This window comes from Protopterus annectens, chromosome 2.part0, assembly GCF_019279795.1.
Source record: "Protopterus annectens isolate FY-2018-M chromosome 2.part0, PAN1.0, whole genome shotgun sequence".
NCBI classification, from domain to species: Eukaryota; Metazoa; Chordata; order Ceratodontiformes; family Protopteridae; genus Protopterus; species Protopterus annectens.
Genome location: NC_056728.1, coordinates 997,104,389 through 997,126,508, shown reverse-complemented (window position 1 = coordinate 997,126,508; position 22,120 = coordinate 997,104,389).

Sequence of the window (22,120 nt, the reverse complement as noted above, 5' to 3'; positions counted from 1 at the left end):
CTAATTTTGCTGAATGTAATTTTATTTTTGTTGCGATATAGGAAACTGGATTCTTTAAAAAATAGCATGCCAATTTGGTATAAGAGATCCTAATTTCCTTCAAATGTTAAAAATGTGTTAAAGCCTTGTACCTCAACAACCTAGATACAAAATCTGTTAGAATAATTATGTGTGCTACAATTACAGTCTTTATTCTGGTGTGAGGAGAGAATGCCCTTTGACTCCTTTCTTAGAACCCTTTTTCACACAGTTGAATCATCTACATATGGTTTCTGGGTGATACCAATGAGTTTTTTTGAAAAGGTTTTATTAGAATTTAACTAAACAAATTGATCATGCCAATAATGGTGTTTAGAAATATGTGAGCCTAAAAAAAGAACAATATGAACAAGAACAAATAAGAACAACTATTTACAAGCATGTCTACTAACAATGAAGGTTCTCAAAAACTTCCTATGCATTACAACTGATATGAGTATAGCTATTTTTGTTTATCAAGCAGTTCATTGAAATTTGTCCACATATTATAGTAGGAGATGATTCTAGTAGATCTTGATTTAATGATGATAATTTCCAGATAATATACTTTGGTTGCAATATTTGTGAATTCTTTGAAAGAGGGTAGCTACATTCTTCCATTTCTTGGTGGTAACTTTCCTCACAATTGATAAAATGGACCATAAAAGAAGGTATTTCATTCTTTTAACACAAACAGGAATATTGGTATTAAATAGATTTAATGACTTGTGTAAAACAAAATTGTCCCCAAATAAAGCCTGTAAAAAGATTAATGTTATTTGAATAAGGTGTAAGTACAACACAATCAAAGAACATGTGTTGCCAATCTGCTTTAAGCTCCTGTTTACATCTCCAACAAACTTATTTTATTTATTTATTTTACATTTGTTGACCGGGATTGTCCAACTGAGTTGAAAAGCCTCTTTTCAGCAGAAGCCCAGGGAGAAAAGCTCCAACATATTATACAATTTTCATTATAAATTAGCATTAAACAGCAATGTTACAGGTTTATTACAAGGCATTAAGTAGCAATACAATGTTATACGGTGTCAGTAATCAGGAGTACAGCATAACTATTTCAAGATGAATAAAAAGTACAGCATAACTATTTCAAGATGAATAAAAATAAATATGTCATTAAGATGAGTATAGTTTTTGGGGTAAGGGGTTACAAAAACCCAGTTTTATCATAATGTAGTTGCATGAAGGCAAGACAATTACAATATAATGTTTCTGTGAGGCAATTTGCTTAATAGATTTTAGAAGACAGTAGAAAGAGTAGTCAAGGAAGATTAGAGAGAGCTAGTGAGAAGAGTGAGTTAAGGGCAAAAAGTAGATTAAGGTATGAGAAGTAGGGGATGTTAAGGAGGGAGAGTACAGTGGCAGGACCAGTGACTTTTAAAGTGCTTTTTGGTGGCTGTCTTAAATTGTTTAGGATGTGTAAGGGTCCTGATTTCTAGTGGGAGCCTATTCCAGGCAATAGTGGGGTGATAACTGTACATGTTGTTTCTGCGCCATTTTGTTTTCCTCTTCCTACTAGCCTGTGGCTTCATGTCAGTGGTGTGCAGGTCCCTAATATTACTGATGTAAACAGCTTTTCACTTGTACTCAGCATGTAAACTGCATTTATTTCACCTGGAAGAGCTTTGTATGCTGTTGCAACTTATATGTGAGACTTTGGTTTTAAAGCAAAGTGTGTTCCCTCAAGACTGCGTCTACCTTTACTGATATTGCTCCAACTCCTGGAATTACGCCTGTGCTCTATTGTATAGCCAGTTTACACTAAAAGTATGTTCTAAGCTCATACCACAAAGTAGTTTTACTTTGTCTACTGTACAGGATACCTGCATACCACTGAGAGTCCCCCCATACTCACCTATTTAGAAACCTTGCCTCTGTCTCTCTCTGCTATCTATAAGTTAGTCACTATTCTAGTGTCAACTCTCTCTTAGTTAGCTGTACTGTTTTTGTTTTTCTGTTTGTGGATTCCTTTTAACTGTTTTATTCTTACTGCAAATACCTGTGTATACCTCACTATTACATCTCTTCCTTCTCTGTCTACACCTCCCCACTTCTTCTACTTACCTGCTGACTCTCACTGTGTGCTCCTTACTCTTTCCCTCCTGACCTGCTGATTGTTTCTTGTGGTGACTCTTCCTGGCCAATCACACACCCGCCCCACCATATCATTTCCTTTATACCTAACCACCTAATCCCTTCCTCCCCTAACTCCACCCTTTCCTGTCTGCCATAACATTCTAAACACCTTACCCTCCCCTACTTATCACTTCATAGTTTAGTCTGCTGCAAATACTCCTTCTTTCTATATATCCCCTACTCCCCCAACAGGTTGTTTCACTTAAATTTTCTTCAGCTCTCTAACAGGTCCAACAACTTACTTTTCCTAGTCCCTTACCCACTCCTCACTCCATCCCAATCCTACTTCCCACCTTAGGCTATGGCTTTTTCAACCCTCTCCAGTTTCCTCTTGCCTCCATTACTTCTCATTCTCATTCTTACATCTTATACTATTCCATTACCACCTGTCCATAGAGATCCCACTAATCTTCATACTAACTGCTTCTCATCTCTGCAGTACTTTATTATAATCTCCTTCTCTATCTTTTCCATGAACATCCCTCTGCCTAAAATCAAACTTCTTCCCCCCTCACTCTCTAGCATCTAAACCGAAGACTAAGTATTTGACTTACAACCCATTTAATTTCAAACTTTGCCAACTTCATGTAGCCCTGCTTCTATTAGGATACATACATCCAAATCCTGGGCCAATCCATCACCCCACCATGCATAACTCTACCTCTCCCAACTTAATAAACTCATCCTCTCCAAACAAACATATTACCTTTTACTCTATGAATGCCTGTAGTATTCTAAACAAAATTAATGAAATCCATGCCTGGATAGACTTCCACACCCCTGATGTCATCACCCTAACAGAGACTTGGCTAAAACCCCAAACCTCTGTTGAAGACATTCTCTCCCCTGGTAATAATATAGTCTGCATAGATCACCAAAACAAAAAAGGGGGTGGCGTTGCCATCCTCTACTCCAACCACCTCACCATTACAAGTATTATGAAACCTATCCTATCCTTTTCTTCTGCTGAACTACTTACAGCTAACCTTAAAATAAATGACCACACCATTATCACAGTAGCAGCCATCTATATTCCTCCAGGAGACAAAATTCCTCTGCTTGAAAATATTCTTTCATACTTTTCTCAACACATCCCCAATAAAACTATCCTCCTTGGGGATGTCAACATTAACTGGTTAACTCTCAGTAATCCAAACTCTAATACTCATATTAATTTATATGGCTTTACACAGCTAATCTCCCAACCTACCCATACAAACAACTCTCACACATCTAGTACTCTTATTGACTGGGTACTTGTATCTAATCCTTCCAAATATCACAACCCTGAAACCCTACCAAACACCCTGAGTGATCACTGCCCTATAGAAGTGCTTAGGTTCACTCCCCACTTCTCAAAACCTCCTACATTTATCACTTGTCATAAACTCTCTAACTTCCATCCAGAAACCTTTAATGCCCTCCTCTCTAAAGTAAACTGGAAATTCCTTACCCAACTCCCACTAGAAGATGCAGTCCTAGCTTTCAACTCCACCTTCCTTAGCATCTTAGACTCACTTGCTCCCACTTGCAAAGTCTGAATTAAGTCCACCATATCTCCATGGCTTTCAAAAGCCACTCATACCCTTATGATAACTAGAGACAAACTATGGAAAAAATGGTTACAAACTAAGCTCTCTGCAGACTTACAAAAATATAAAGAACTCAGAAATCTGACAAAAAAAACATAAACAAAGATAAAAAGGACTTCTATAACAAACCTCCTATAGTCCTAAAATCTAATCCTAAAAATATTCTGGAACTCTATTAACCAAATATTACATCCCAGTAATCTTAGCTACCCCCAATACATGCACAGACAAGGCATCTGAAGAAACTGCCACTATCTTCAATACCTATTTTATCAATTCAATATCTAAGCTACTGAACACCAACCCAAACTCCTCTACTACTAACATCTCCAACTTTTCTGAACCTACTCCTAATACTATCTCCTCAAATACCTTCTCCCTCAAACCTGTACTTAATAGCTACATCAAAACTCTACTCTCTAATTAAAACCATGCTCAGCATCAGCTGACAATATTCCTTCCACTTTTCTTCTACTAGCAGCTGACTCTCTTGCTCTCCCTGTATCTATCCTAATTAATTGCTCTATCTCTGAATCTAAAGTCCCTTCCATCTGGAAACAATGCTACACTCTACCTATACACAAAGGAGGTAACTCCTCTGATATCTCCAACTTTAGACCTATCACTATCCTCTCCCATCTCTCTAAAGTACTAGAAAAATGTATTCATAAACAAGTTATGCAGTATCTAATACAGGAAAATCTGTTTACACCCACTCAACATGGCTTCAGAACCAAGCATAGCACCACTACAGCTCTATTATCCTTCCTCAACACAGTCTCTATAGCCATGGATGACCATAAACTTATTTCTTGCCTATTATTGGACCTCTCAAAAGCTTTCAACACTGCCTCACACTCCTTTCTGCTACACAAACTGCATAACCTCAACTTCTCCTCTGATGCTGTTGCATGGTTTTCCAGCTATCTCACTGATAGATCTCAATCAGTGAGATGGCACTCTGCACTCTCCCCTCCTCTCCCTGTCAAAATGGGTGTCCCTCAAGGGTCTATCCTATGGCCTTTACTTTTTAATATCTTTACTAATCAGCTCTATACCTCCTGTCCTCAGTCATCTTTAGTGCAATACACAGATGACTCTACAGTCATCACCACAGCCAACTCTCCCTCTAAGCTCTTCTCAGCTACTCAGGCATCTTTTAACTTAGTTGAAACATGGCTCTCCAACAACCAGCTCATCCTTAACCCTAAAAAACAAAGCTGTTACTCTGCCTACCTAAAAAGTTCATAAATATTAAACCCTCCTTCTCCATACAGTCCCTTAATAACACTCCCATTCAGGTAGAATCCAGTACTAAGTTCTTAGGCATAACAATTGACTGTCAACTTAAATTTGACTTGTATGTTAATAACTGTATCAAAAAGACACATTCAAAACTAGGGCTCCTTTACTGTAACAAGAAATTCCTTACCTTACCAAATTTAGACTTGGGTTTGTAGATTTGTAGTAGGTCTTGGTTAGAGCTTAGGAGAGGTCTGGAGGGAGAATAATGGGAGATGAGAGGGGATAGTGCTGGGCAGTAGGAAGGCTGGTGTAGGATAGAATGGATGATCAAGCTGAGAGAGAAGAAGCTGGTGGGGGTAATTTACGCCAGTTTAGGTGTTTTACAGAGATAGAGACAGTGGTGGGATTTGTAAGTTTGTTGGGCAGCAAATCTAACTACCTTGTTGTAGGTAGATTGAGTTTGGTCAGGAGCGCTGAGTTACGATTTGTGAAAATTTGAGAATTGTACATTAGACTGGGTAGAAGGCAGGTAAGAGAAACAGTAATCTTGGCTTCAGAGGTAAGGAATTTCTTGTTACGGTAAAGGAGCCTTGCTTCTTTTTAAATATTAATTCAATTTTATGAGGTGTGAAGAAAGATCTATGCAAGCATTTCCAAGTAAAAAGTTTCTATTTAAGAGAAGAAGTTGTCTGTTTAGAAAATATTAAATATGATTTTTTATCCTCATCTTGAGGTCTGTTATTAATGTAAGTAAAATAGTTCCAATAATTGTCATTGCAACTATTTGTTTCTTTCCTCATCACTCTATATAATTTGGATAACAGGCCCTCTCCCAGTATGTTTTGTTGTATTAATAGTATTAAAAATTAAGTTAACTTTGGGTTAAGATCTCTTACCGTTGGTTGCATTAACGTAATTTTAACTTCTACATATTGCCTGCAAGATTTTACATCCAACCACATATCTTTGCTTAAATCATATTTACTTATGATATAATCAACAGAATACAGTTTTTCATTCATTAATTGAATCCAATATATCAGATATTTTTCTTTAAATGTAATAATTGTGTCTAACTTTGAAGTGAACATATTATTTTGAGTGTATACTATAGGGAAAAGGAAAAAAAAATCCATCCCTTATATGTTGGATTTCTATAAATTAAATTTTTAAATGTATTTAATATAGTACAAATAAAATAAAAGTCAGTTGTCTGGTGACCCCTTTCTGAAAAGTAATCTTTTAACAACTAACGTAAACTATTGTATAGTATAAGATCATGATTAGAGTTTATGTTATGTTTAAATTTTATGAAAAGGCATCCTAGGAACTCTTTCCACCTGGCTGTGCAAATATTATTTATCCAAAGAGATATTGTTTTCATAATTGATGACAAAAATATAATTCTAGCTCTGGTAGTCCAATCCCTTCTACTGTCCAATTTTTGGTTTGTTGGGGAACCAAAGAAATTTTAAATGTAATGTATTCAATTCTTTAATATATGCTTTAGATGGAGGTAAAGATAATGATTGAATGACATATACGATTTTTGGTAAAATAATCATTTTGATTATGGATAGCTTCTCTTCCATTATGAAGAAAATTTTGTTGTATTTATTTACTAGATTCTTTATATTGATTATGCTGTTAGTATAATTGTAATTTATTAAATTATTAATGTTATCTAATTATTCCTAAATAGCTCGTTTTTCTCTCTTTGACAATGTATTTAGTAAAGCTATCATTTATCCTATCAGTATTGGCATCTATGGGTAGTATTTTTGTTTTGTTATTATTAAAAGACAGACCAGATTTTTTGGAACTCATCCATTGCCTTAAAAATAGCAGAAAGGGAACTATCACTGTCAGTCAGTGTCAGAAGAATGTCATCAGCAAATAACTGGATTTTAGAAACCAAATTCACATTTATGTTAATGCCTTCATGTCTAAATTTGACCTAATAAATTTAGCAAAAAGTTCCATAATTAGAGAGAAAAGCAGGGATGAAAGAGGACATTCTTTTTTAGTTCCCTTCAAAATTTGTATTGCATCAGAAGTAAAAGTACCTATTTTAATGTTTTCAAAACAATTCTTATTAAGAAGATTTATAAGATGTGTACAATTACTTGAAAATTTACATTTCTGTAAGACTAACAAAATATATTTCCAGTTCACAGAGTCAAAAGTACTATTAATGTCTAGACTCATTAATGTTAGAGTCTCTTTTGTTTTGCTTGCATAGTCAATTACTGTGATTATTCTTTTGATATTGTCATAAGTATTTTTATTTAGAATAAAACCAGTTTGATCTTCATTAATCATGGAAGGTATAATATATTTTAATCTATTAGCATGAATTGCCATGAATAATTTATAATCTACATTTAAAGGTGAACTTGGTCTGTACAAAGAAAATTTAGTTGGATCTGTATTAGTTTTCTAAAACTGGGGAGATAAGAATATATTTTCAGGAGTGAGGAACTTTTGTTAAGTCTTTAACTATCGAAAAAAATCGTGTAATATGTTTAAGGCTTCTTTAGGTAGGAACATTTACAGTTCTGGTATAATTCCATCATTAACTGGTGCCTTGTTAGATTTTAATTTGTTAATATGAGTTTGAATTTCAGATATTAAGACAGGTGTATCATTTAATTTCACTTGGTTATCAGATTATTTTTTATATTTTTGATAAAAGTTTTGATTATCCCTTCTGAGTCTATTACATTATATTGATTAATTTTATTGTAATAATTTCTAAATTATTTTAATATATCTTCTATTTTTATCACTTTTCCTTTTCTCTTATGTGAATAAATCTCCTTTATATGGTTAGACTTACTAAGTAGTTTTGCTCTGTTAGCTAACTTATGCATAGATTTTGGGTTAATAGAGAAATTAAATACCTTAAACTGTTCTCGGTTAATCATAGTTTTATGATTTAAAATTTCCAAATACTTATTATATAGATGATTAATCTCTTCTATGTTATTATTGTTACCTGTCTGAGTTTTAATTAGTTAATTTTTTCTTGTATCTCATACAGTTCTTTGTCCCATTATTTTTTCTTTATTGATAGCCAAATGGTGACTCTATCAAAAAGATATGTTTTTAGTGCATCCATAGATAGATGTCTGAAATGTCTCCTGTATTGTTAATTTCTATAAAAGTAATAAAAAGAGTTCTTAAAATCTTTTAAGAAAGTTACATATGCTGGTATCCTCCTGATCTTAATATTATTGTTATATTTTAAAAACAGTTCAACAGTGATTGCATTGTGATCTGAAAGTGGGCAATATACTACTTTAATTTTGCCTAGTTTATTTATCAACTTAATGGAGACATATACTCTATCAATTCTGGATTGTGTTCCATGTGTATTTTTTATTTTTATTTATTTATTTTATTTATTTTACATTTGTTATCTGGGCTAGTCTAGCTGGATGCATTTCCATTTCTAGTAGAGGCCCGGGGAGAAAAACTCCACAAGTAGCATACAGTATTCATAAACAATGTTTTAACAGTATAAATGAAAAGATTTCAAAAACTAATAATAAAGGAAATGACACTAAACAGTGACAGACAGTATAAGACAAGTTATTATACAGTATGATACATAAGGTAAATTACAGTACTTCAGGTTGTTTTGGGTTTACTAGTTACAGTACTGCTTCTATTGGGATATGCAGTAAAGTTTTAGTAAGGAAAAAAAGTGAGAAAAGGAGATGAGGGTAGTGGAAGCAATGGTTAGTCAGGGTTGCTGCAGGGGTATAACCAATGTTTTTTCAGGTGTTTTTTAAGGTTTTGTTTAAAGAGAGGCAGAGAAGGAAGTAAAGTTAGTTCTTTAGGTAGAAGGTTCCAGTTTTTACCTGCAGTGTTAGAGAACAGGGAATCCCCTGCCGAGTTGTTGGACTTGCTTATGCTAGCTAGAAGTTTGCTAGAATAGCATAGTGAATTTAGATTTTTGTAAGGTATTATGAGGTTAGAGAGTATAGGAGTGATGTTAGGTTGGTAGAATATCTTGTGGGCAATGGTAAGTTGAGAAAATATCAGATGGTTTTGTAGTTCTAACCAGCCTAGCTGCAGTAGATTCAGACAGTGGTGAGTTCTAAAGGGATTGCTAGTAGCAAATCGGGCAATGCTATTGTAGCAATTAGCTAGTTTGATAAGATTATTTATTTATTTTTTTAGGTTAGTGTATATGGATAAGGCGTACAGAAGAGTTGAGATTAAATGAGAGTGGGCAATTGTGGTTCTGGCTGATGCCGTTAAAAAGGGCTTAATTCTGTATAAGGAGCCAATTTTTCTGTTTACTGTTTTTATAGTGTTGTTTATATGGTTATCAAAGTTAAGGTTATTGTCGATTGTGATTCCTAACGGTTTAGTGGTAGAGTCAGGGGATATAAGGGCACCATTACTGGAACTGACTGAGAAATCTACAGGGGAGGACTTGCTGGTAGGTGCAAAGAGTAGGAGCTTAGTTTTTTTGGCATTTAGAAGAAGGCAACATTTCAAGAACCATGTCTCTACTATGCTAAATACCTTCTGAGTAAGAAAATGTAGTTCTGATGGGGAGTTAGCTGAACATATGCTTGTAGAATCATCAGCATATTGTATGCAGGTTGCTTGAGGAATTGCTACATGCAGGTCATTGATGAATAATGAGAAAAGGAGAGGTCCTAGGATAGAGCCCTGAGGGACTCCAAGGGTGACTGGCAGGAGGGATGATAGATTATTCTCCCAGAGAACTGCCTTTTGCCTTTTGCTGAGGTAGGACTTGAACCATTGAACAGCCAAAGTGTCAAGGGAAAGGGATTCAAGAATGTTAATAAGAAGGGTATGGTTTACCATGTCAAAAGCTTTTGAGAGATCGATTAAGAGTGCAGATGAAAGGATGTTATTATTGCGATTTCTATTGATGGAATCTGTGAAGGATAGGAGGGCAGTAGTGGTACTATGAAATGGCCTAAAGCCATGTTGGCAGTTAGCTAGCATGTTCTGTTGAGTTAAATGGTCTATTAGCTGTTGGTGAACGCATTTCTCCATAATTTTTGCTAAGGGTGATAAAAGGGCTATAGGCCGGCAGTTAGAAAAATCTTTTGAGTTACCACCTTTATGTAGGGGGATAATGTGGGAAATTTTCCAAATTTCTGGGATGGTTCCCTCATTAATGGTTCTGTTTATAAGGATGGATATAGGATAGGCAATTGCTTTGGCTGCTTTTTGCAGGTATTCAGATGGTAGCTGGTCATTAGAAGGAGTACAAGGCTTACTTTTTTGGATGATTTTTAAGATGAGAGCTGTAGAGATAGGTTGCAATTTAAATGTTGGGAGATAGCCAAAAATGGTGGTAGGAAGTCTTGAGTTATCTGGGGATAGTTGATTGGCTAGTGATTGTATGGTCTCTGTGAAGAAAGTATTGAAAACATTGGCAATTTGATGGGGGGTATTATGATCGGTCCTTAGTGGGGTAGGTGTACGAAAGTGACCTGGGAGTAGGGGTCTATTGATACTTGACCAGGACCTCTGTGGGTTATTTTGGTGAATTTGCTGTAGTTTACAATAGTAGTTCTTTTTGTCTGTGAGTATTGCCTTTTTTGTAGTATTTCTAAGCTGCTTATAATTTTGTTGTTCAGAGATAGTTTTGGTCACTGGTGTATGTGTGTAATGAGTAAAGAAAAGTGATTCTGGGTCTGAACAACTTTTGGATGAAACCAGTGTTGACCATTCATCAAGTAGATGCACAAGTAGAATTATTTGTAAAAGCTATCAGTTGTGGCAGAGCTGTGTATTTCTGCAAGATGCCGAGCATTAGTAATTTATTATGGCATTCTTTCCATAAACATGTTACTGGAAAATTTCTGTATAGTCTGGAACCTTAAACTGTACTAGAAGGCCAATAATGAGAGAATTGTCTCTGCTCAAGTTTGTGCTTCAGTGATTTTATATTCTGCTTATCTTTTACCTGCTTAAACTTGTAGTTAGTGTCTGCCCCATCCCTCACTAACATAGTAAGCTAAACTTTATGAAAGAGCCCTTATTTGATTGGATTGCTCTCTAGCAAGCCTGGCTGTTTTTCCCCAACTGTCCCATTCTTATTGCTGCTATTGTTTTATAATAAGGCTGTGTCTCTGACCTCCAACCCTTATGATAATCTGATTTCCAAAGTCCCTCCCTCCCATCTTTCATTGCTATAGACTGTTGTATAAGCTATTTATGTATTATTCCCACCCATTGTTTTCCAAAGATCCATTATACTGAGTGCCCACCCTGCTAACCAGCATTGCTCTTGAATAAACCTCCTTTACTATATATTGTCTCCTGTTCATTTTCCAGGAGCTCAGTAAAGCTTGGAGCCCTAGCCTGGAAGTGTTATCCTTGTATCCAGTAACATACAGGCAAAGGTAAGTACCTTTGATTTGCTATTTTAAGTGATCGCTACTGTTTCCTGCTTTTTTTTGGTAAAAAAATATTTTTCTCTGTTACTGCTGTAAGACTGTCTTGAAATTGCATTCAGCAAGGGATTTCCAGCTAGTTAAGTAGTTTGTGGTAGCATTGCATTTATGGGTTTCTTTTACTGTGTTTTTACATTAGGTGGACTGGGTTTATTAATGTTATAAAAACAGCAGTTGAGCAAAAAATCACCTTTACTAAAAGACAAAGCTTTCAGGTTAAGAAACCCTTTTTCAATGAATAACAATAGGTACACTCAAAACACCTGTATAAATACAAACCAGAGCATCATATTGACCCGCAGCCAAGATCACATGATCAATTAAACTCATAATTACATAGCAAAATACATATAAAATCAAAACATGTCCACATATATATATATAAATAAAAATAAAAATGTACATATAAACACATCTGAAAAAACAATTTATAAACAAAACAATTATGGCAGCAAACACACATCAATTCCAAGAACAATTTCAATTATACAGAAGCTATGTTAAAATCACTTCAGTCTAGTGTGTTGTATCTTAACCAAGACCGGTTTTAATGAAACGCTTGCATTCAATCCATTCAAATCCATTTCATTAAAACTTTTCTAGCATCCATTGCCATTCACCAATTTGGCACCCCTAACTCTCACAAGCCAACCAAATTCCATTTCTGTATTCCACCCTTAATTTAGCTGAGGAGCAAAAACAAAAGAACTTCTGAAACTGCAGCAAGTACTGAAGTGCTTCGATGCTGATGAAGAGCAGTATTTTAATTAATTTCAGTACCAGCATTCAGAAATGCTGGTGCAGAAATTAATACAGTTAGTGCACGGATGATTGGTCGCCAGGTCCTGATAAAGCCCCCTAACACCTTGCACCCAGGGCAGATACTTCCTTTACTTCACCCTAGCTGCATTACTGGTCTACTCTGCTTCCCTCCCAGCAAGGTCCCCTTCTCTTCCCTTATAAAGACTAAAGGAAAGTATTCATTAACTTGTGCTGCTTTTGCTATTATTCTGTGATATACTCTTAATTTTTTTCATTCATCTGGATCCTATTTTTTCCTGTTGTTTTTCCCTTCTGCCTAGTCAAATCAATTCCTTCTTTTTGTCACTTATGCAAAGAAAAAGCTATCAGCTTAAGTATTTGCTGTCCACAACTCCTTTGTTGCTCTTCTGCATACATCTTTATACTCTTTCAAGTCTCCACCCCTCCCTGTTTTCTGCCTTTGTTTGTTTTCCTGTTGCATTGCCTTCATATATAGCTAGAATAGCCTTCTCTTTTGCATTTTTACCTCTCCCTTCTACCCTTGCTTATAGCTCTGAGTGCTGCATGTCTTATTCATGTATATACCTCAGTTTGTTCCTAGTTCCTGTAATCAACTTTGCCCTATACCCAAGTTTGTAATAATACATCCTCCCCAAATCACACACCATCTTATTAGTCTTTGTGCTTTTAGCTTCATTTCACTCTCCCACATTCTAATCTACATGATTGCAAAGGTTAATTATATCTTTGCCTAAACTTGTCTGATCCCCTCCCCCAGGCGAGAACCATATTCACATCTCTCTTCTTTCTTATAGAGTCCCACAGTAATTGGTGGAATTCCCATGGTCCAACACCTCATTCAACTCAGTTGGATTTTCTGCAAGGCTCCCATGGTAATGGGTGCAGTTGTATAAAGTACATTTGATTGGCGGAATGAATGTACTTATATACAGCAGAATTTTGCTGTTGATAGCACATAGGTTATGACTGGGTTTTAGTTTAACTCTTTCTGTAAGCAGCAGTTATAATTTTCTAATTTTGGAGCCACTGTCCCTGGATGCTATGTTTATGCTACAGTGTACTTATAGATTTGGAAGACTTTGTCTCATTTTATCCATTACTCTTGTGAGATTTTCAAAGGTGTTGAATGACTGGGACGTTACCCACTCTGTATCTTAACCTCGCTGTAATTTGTCATGTTTACACTGATACTGCTCTTGAATTCTTCTCATACATTTGCTTATACATAGCAATCCTCATCTAATTACTGGATTTGTTTCCATGTCTGCTGCTGGACAAATAGTTTTATACTTTCATTTTTTTTTCAGGGTTATAGGGGTTGTAGCTACATACAAAATTGTCTTCCTTCCACATGGCAGTATCTCTAGCACTGCCTAATGAAAAACCTTGTGGCATTGTTAAATGCTTGGGAGGAAAATATTTGATGCTGCGGAAGTTTTTCATAAACTGAAATTTTATTGGGTCCCCATTCTTGTGCAATAAAGAGGAACTGTGAAGATATCTAATCATGCTTTACCTGCTTTTGAAATCATGTGCGTATGGTTCCTTATTTGGTCTCTTGTTATACAGGTGAGATCCATTTCTCATAAATGGATATACTTCTATATGTTTTTAGCATATGATTGCCAGACATATGCCATGTACACCATGATGTACATTTCTTAAAATTTGTGCAATGAGATGTGATAATATTCACATTTAGAAACGACACAGGCTGATTTATAATGTTTTATTGTTATGCATTTTCTTAAATGGCCTTTTCAGAATGTCTTCTGAGGTAAATGTTTGCTTAATTAACTCTGTTATTTCAGGAGGTTTTTTTATAGTAATGAAATTTATCCTACTGATGAATATGCATGGTTAAGAGTTTTGGGAGTTTGAGAGGTAGTGGGCTATATTTTGCATGTTGTAATACAATTCTGAAATTCAAGGCAATGCTTCTGATTCTGTGAGGTCTAACCTGATGCCCTCCATCTTCATGTGTAGATATTTTCTTGGGAGATGTATATGTAAAACTTCTCTTAAGAAGCTCTTTGCTGTATTTTCTACTACTTTTCCACTCTTCCTGAATTCTTTGAATGACTTTATTGTGTTTTGAAATCAGTGCATTATTTTTTCTTTTGTTACACTTAATGCTACTGCAGAACCTTAGGGAACAATATGCTATGCACGTTACACAGAGTATGAATTTTTGTTTAAAACTGGTTGGTTCACAATGCACCTCCTAGTGGTCTGTACTTTGTCGTCATAACTGATCTACATATACATTCTTTACTTTGTACCATGATAACAAAATTGATCACAAAGAGTGAGATTTTCTTTACACCCTCAAAACATATGACTCTGTTTCAAACTTAGCATTTTGTATAACTCTAGTACTTTCTTGACTATAACACTGCACATTATGTACAACACTGTGCTTTGTTACCTTTGATTTGCTCCCTTTCCACTAATATTTTAATTCTGTACTATTGTATATCATGCTGTTGTTTTATTTGCTTAGAGAACTTTACATGAGCTTACTTAGCTGAATATTGCTCTGTTTACTTATTTCTTACTCCACCTATTAGATATTGTTTACTTAGGGAGTTCATCTGACATGGTCAGAATGATCATTGTATTGTTATTTGTTATGCAGTTGTTACAGATATAATTCATATTGATATGCAGTGCTTATTATTTTATGTTTTTTACTAGATAAGATTTCTGTGTGTGTGGTGGAGGGCTGGGGGTGTTGGTATGTGTGTGCCTCTCTCTCTCTATCTCTCTCCATATATATATATATATATATATATATATATATATATATATATATATATATATATATATATATATATATATATATATATATATATATATATATATATATAGGCAGCCGCAGTGGTTAGCGTTGCCACTCACAGCAAAAGTTTCTCCAGTTCGATGCTCAGCTGGGTTGCCTTCTGCGCAGACTCTGCATGTCCTCCCTGTGGTCGCATGGGTTTCCTCCTGGTGCTCCGATTTCCTCCCACATCCCAAAGACATGCTGTAGGTGGATTGGACACTCTAAATTGGCCCTAAGCATGAATGCATGCATGTGTGCCTTCTGTAGAAGGTTGGGCACTGGGCTGGTAACTCAACACCATAAAACTCCACTGCAATCATGACTGGACAGGTGATCTGCTGTGGTGACCCCTAACCAGGAAAACGCCAGAAGAAGATTTCAAGAATCTAAGTGGCAACTCGCAGATATGCTCTGAGATAGAGCAAAATAGCACAAAATATACTGAACCTACTGATATTGCCAACATACTGGCAGATAGATTCAATGCAAACATCACCTCCCTCTGACCTTCAAAAGGGCCCACAACAATACCGGAAAAGTGTAGTGTCCTGGAATTCACAGGTGAAAACAGCCCTTTCAAAAGGCAAAAACACAGCATCAATGGGGCCAGATGGTGTCCCAGGCTGTGTCTTGCACGAACTACAGAACAAACTAAGCCCCCACCTAAACACACTGTTCAACCTCAGCCTCTCCACGGGCTACATACCCATAGAATGGTGCACAGCAATGGTTATTTCACTCCACAAAGGAGGGGCCACAACTGACCCTGGTAACTATCACCCCATAAGCCTGACTAGCCTGGTCTGCAAGGCTATGGAGTGCATCATCATGGAACTCATTAACAAAGACATTGGGAACCTCCAAACACTTGACCCGACCCAGTTCGGCTTTGTTAAGGGCAGATCATGCCTACTAAACCTGGTTGACTTCTTTGAGACAGTTACCAAGGCCATAGATGAGGGAAAGGTGGTTCTCCCAGCCTACCTTGAACTCGCCAAGGCGTTCGACACCATTCCTCACTCAGGTATTATAGAAAAACTCACCAGCCTGAACATAAACCCCTATGTCACAAGATGGATTGCCAATTGGCTTACAGACAGAACTCACATGGTAAGAAAAGCATGCTCCAGGTCTGACTCTAAACCATTCACAAGTGGTGTCCCGCAAGGCTTGGTTCTGGGACCCCTACTGTTCGGCATATATTTCTCAGAAGTACAGGCAAACACAGGAGGACTATGGCTAACCAAGTTCGCCGATGACTGCAAACTGGGAGCCATAATTGACTCTCCGGCTGACACGGACATCCTCCAGAAAGGCCTTACTGAGACAGACACCTGGTGTCAAAGTCATGGCCTCAAGCTAAATGCCAAAAAATGCATAGTCATCTCGTCTGGGAAAAACAAAACATCCCCGAATTACCACATAGGCGGCAGCCCCCTTAATACAGAAGAGGTAATAAGAGATCTGGGGACCCAGGTAGATAGTAATCCCTCCTTTGACAATCATATTGCCAAAGTAGTTAGGAAATCCTTCTATGTGGCCCATCTAATTACTAAGGGGTTCACATCTAGAAATAAAGAGGTTATAGTGCCCCTCTACTCATCACTCATCAGACCCATCATAGAGTACAATGCCCCATTTGGGATGTACCTCACAAGACACTTCCAACAGCTTGAAAGACCACAAAAGCACCTCACCAAGAGGATTACTGGCCTCAAACATATGTCCTATGCAGCCCGACTGAAAGAACTCCGGCTGTACTCAGTGGCATATCGCTTACTCAGAGGTGATCTCTGCCTGACTTACAAAGCCATGTCCAACTCTGAATTGATAGACATGCTCCACCTAAAGAAATCCAAGTCACTGCGAGCCACATGCTCTAGTGAGCTAAACCTCACCACAACAATAAATAGAACATGCTGGAGGGATAGATTCCTGTCACAGAGACTCCCCATGCTTTAGAACAAAATTCCTAACTTCATTAAGCAGAGCCCCTCACTAACACTCTTCAAGAGAAGCCTTGACGAGTGGATGGGTAACAGAAAATACACCCCTGGGATCACTTCATTGGCTCTGCTTGACAGAGGCTCAGTTAATTAATTAATGGGGCGGTGAAAGCCGGCACACTCTAGCTAGGCTTATAAATGCCCTTGGGCAGATAGCCTAGTACCTACCTATGAACCTATATATATATATATATATATATATATATATATATATATATATATATATATATAAAACAATTTAAATTTGTGGATGTGCAAAAAACATTGACACATAAATCATCAACCTGAAATGGTCAAAGCAAAAAACATTGACCCACAAAGGCCTTAAAGAATCCTGAGAGTGAATGGCCAAATATCTGGACTTACTTTTATTAAGTCTGAGATGGCCATTTCTCAGAATATTTCTTGGCAATTTCAGACTTAGTATATAAGAGTGTATGTGTCTGGGAGGGTGGATTACCACCCACATTGGGTGTTGTGGGGTACTCGCCACCCTGCAAAAAAAGATGTTTTTAGTAGAAAAGCAATGTTTGTTTGCTCTTCACTTGCATTTTCGATCTTTTTTTTCTGTTTGGAGGCCCTTGACATTTCCTATGCCAATTTTCCGTAGGGAGCCCTGTAACCAACATTTTGAGTTGTCCTTTTGCATGTGTACTGCACAGTGCCCACTTACTATGTGCACAGTACAATAACTGATAGAATGTAAACTAAAGCATGCACTAGCATTGTCATGAGACTAGCACTAGACAGTGGGGCCCACTATCTGAATCTTGCTGTTTGTGAATAACTGTATACAGGTAAGTAATAGGGTGCATTGAAGAGAAAATGTATGCAGCTGAATGTAGCAAGCTAGGAGGAATGTTATAATAAACAGGAAATAAAAAGGTGACCCAAGCTGTCAGTCCCTTCTATCCTTGTTTTTGTTTTGATGCAATTATGCAGGAGTGTTCATACTTTTCTGTGCTTGTTCATTCTGCTGCTTTCCTTCAAGTGCTTGAAAATGTATTCATCTTGGGTAACTGCTATTTCCAGTCACCACACCTACATTACTAGGTGTATACTAGTCTATTTTAGAAAATCAGCTGTTATTTAAATAGATGAATTGCTAAAATATGTATGCATACGAAGACAGTTGGCCTCAAATGATTCCTTTGGCTTACTAATACATTAGTCACTACCACATAAGTAAGAACAGGTTTTTCTGCTTTCAGACTAATGTAATATAGAAAACAGTCTCAGAATAAACCCTTTCTTCCATCATGAAGCATGCTATGAGTAGGTCCAACAAAGTACAGAAGTGATGATTTAGTGGATGTTGAAGCCATTGTTTTTATATACTGCTTGCATTTCTTTGTCCAGTGTGTTGTGGAAATCATAATCATAACCAGGGTACTAAATCAGGTTGTCCAAGTTTAATGCTGTATGACTTATCAGTTCAAAGTGGTGAGAGATGCTTCTGCTCCAAACCCCCTAAAAGTCCAGAACAACAAAAGAGTGAATCATGAATGAATGCATCTAAAAAATAGAGGATGACTCCAAGGCATCACTATTGAACATCTCAGTGTAAAAAGGAAATATAAAAACAAATGTGCTTAGAATTAGTCAGATTGGCTGTGACTTGAGAGTCAGAGTCATTCAGCAAGGGGTAGCTGGTGTGAGGAGTGACATGCCCCACAGTCGAGCATGTAGAAGAAACTACCCCCGTACTCTTAACTTTGTCCACTGGTGATCTTTAATAATGAAGTTTTTTGTTCATTTGAGTTTCTGCCTTTTTAGTTTCACTGTCTTCTGTTTACAGCCTTTTGCACTGAGTGTTTTACTTTTTAGGATCTTGCATAAGAAATGTGAGAGCTGCATCTTGAGATGTGCAAACAGGACTCTCAGTCTACTAATTCAAATGAACTCTAGCATGAAAAAAAATGCATTTATGCTGTGCACTAAACCACAGCATGAAAAACTGCATTTCTGCTGCATGCTAAACCACAACAAGAAAAATTCTGCATTTATGCTACATCCTAAACCACAACATAAAAAAAGCATTTATATTGCAAGCTAAACCACAGCAAGAACAAAAACAACTGCATTTATGCGACATGCTAAACCACAATGTGAAAACACGCATTTATGCGACATGCTAAATCACAGCATGAAAAAACTGCATTTCTGCTGCATGCTAAACCACAGTATAAAAAAATGCATTTATGCTTCATGTTAAACCACAGTATGAAAAATCATTTGTGCTGCTTGCTAAACCACAACATGAAAAATTCTGCATTTATGCTGCATCCTAAACAACATGAAAAAAAGCATTTATACTGCAAGCTAAACCACAGCAAGAACAAAAACAACTGCATTTGTGCTGCATACTAAACCACAGAGTGAAAAGAAGCATTTATGCGGAATGCTAAATCAAAGCATGATATAAATTGAATTTCTGCTGCCTGCTAAACCACGGCATGAAAAAAATACATTTTGCTGCATGCTAAACCACAGCAAAAAAAAAAAAGCATTTATATTGCATTCTAAACCACAGCATGAAAAAAACTGCATTTACGCTGCATGCCAAACCACAGTATGAAAAAAGACTGCATTGCTGTTGCATAGCTAATGAATCATCTACTACCACAACTAATGAGATGGAAGTGGTGTAAGGAGTAACTTTTTCTAGCAGGAGTTTGATTCTCACACATGAGAGAGATTGGCTAGATTTAAAATGGCACACAATGGCAGCTAGCTTAATAAGAGCACTTAAAGTGGCATTATAAGAACAGGAGAGAGAGAAAGCTAAAGCCAGCTCTTGTTAGCACAAGTGAAAAATTGAAACCACAAATTCTTAGTGTTTGTCACTTAGTGTTATATGATATTGACAATATCAAATTACATGGATTGTTCCTGCAGTGAAAATAATATATGCAGTTAGTGGCACTATGTAGCAATTTGCTATCCATTTTCCAAAAGATGTTATTGCCTGGCAATTGCAGAAGTAACTTGCAGTGATCGATTGCCACACTTTCCTACTATGGTAATTATGCCTTCTAGCAGCTTGTGCCTTGGAAAACCACCCCTTGTCTCTTCCTTACTGTATTAACCTTTTAAATTCATTTACTTGATTTTTTTTTTTTTGGAATAGATTGTTGTGGTATGACCCCTACGATCTCTGAATCTTCATTCAGCAAATCTTCTGTTTCCTTCTTCAAGTATGTTGTACTCAGCATATCTTCTCTGTGCACCTGCTTCCTCAGTCTATATTGCATGTTAATTCATACTTCTATACATTAAATGCCTTGAAGTCTTGGATGATCCTTCTAAGATGACTTTCTGAAAATATTCTGCAGTGGTTTATGATTTTTATCAAACAACACTTGTCTGCATGGATGAACTCATGAAGCTGGTCAGTTCACACATAGGGAAAACTAACACTTCATTCTTGATATTTTTATGGGTTCATATGTTCATACTAACGTTGCAGCCAAAGGAGACCATCAGGAAGCTCAGGCACATGATGACCCAGTACTGTGATAGACTAACAGTATCCCCCATTAAGTAGACTTTCTCTAGAAATCCCTGGTGAAAATTTCAGTCACCCATCCAGTCATTCCGACTGACTTTAAAGGTTGCATCCCACAGTAACTTGCCCAAAGGCTCCTCAACCTGCACCCAATTGGCCCATTTATTGTAGGGGTTATGAAGAAGGGCACTCCCAGCTAATGAAATAGCCCATTTGGTCCTGCTCGATAATCCAAAATAGTCCTCTATTACCAGGCAAGAGTCAGGTATTGGAGAATGGGATATCTTGCTGGTCCTGTAGGTAGCCTTGCATCTAACTCCCTGAAGCTGAACTCCTAGACCACTGTTTTCCATGGAAAACCAATACTAGTGTCATTTTTTATTCATTCTGTTGAGTATACACTAAAGGGACACTTGTTTGCAGTGACAAGGATTCACAAACCCATCACACAAACGAGTAGAACCACAGTATCTCTCAATTTAAACACCATATTCTCATTCTAAGGCCCTTCACTGGTCCAATTAAGTAATCCTACAAGTTAGCACTATTAAACCATAAGCACTACTTACTCTTATACACTCTACAATTACCCTGTCCTCTATTGGTCCATCTTAAATTCAGTTTCCCTATATTACTCTAGCATGTCCAAAGGTCAGTCAATGGTTTCCTCTCCAGTCCAGCTGGTGAATCTGGGAATTTTGAGGCAATGTTACAACTGTCTCATGTACACGGACAACCATCTCCTCCTCCAAACAGGTTCAAATATATGTGAGAGATGCAACTATTTAGCCAAACTGGAGGCTGAGCTCTCTCATCTCAAAACTGGTGTAACCAGTCAGGAGGAGAAGGTAACCTCACACAACACAATTCCAGTATCACATAGTCCCACCACATCAGCGAACCAAACACATAAATACACAAAAACATACTCGGAGGCTCTAAATAAAAATCTACCTAAGCAACAGAGACCTGCAAAGCAGACATCCAAGCAAACGCTACCTCAAAACAAAACACACACAACACATAACCCACAAAGTCAGTGTGCCAAGCAGCCACAGCCCTTAAGGCTGAATAACACACCTGATACTCTTGTAATAGTTGACTTTATTGTCAGACACACTGACGTCCTGCTCACCAGGCTGAACAAAGAGAAGGTCACGGTGAGCTGCCTGTCGGGTGCTAGGATCCGCCACATAACGCAAGCACTCAGGTCACTCCAAAGCAAATACAAATATGACTCAGTCATTGTACATGCTGGTGTGAATGACCTCAGATGTACCTCCCTGGACTACATGAAAAGAGACATAGAGGAGCTCTCTGATCATGTAGCCCAGGCTGGTATGACCCTGACCTTGAGCAGCATCTTACCCTCACCTAGAATGATGCCACAGTACAAAGACAAAATGATCGATTTTAACAATTGGCTAAAATTTTGGTGTCATTCAAAGGGGATCTAGTGTCTGTCAGCCTGGGATGACATGCTCGACAAGCCACGTTGTTTCGCTAGGGATGGCTTGCACCTGTCACCACTGGGC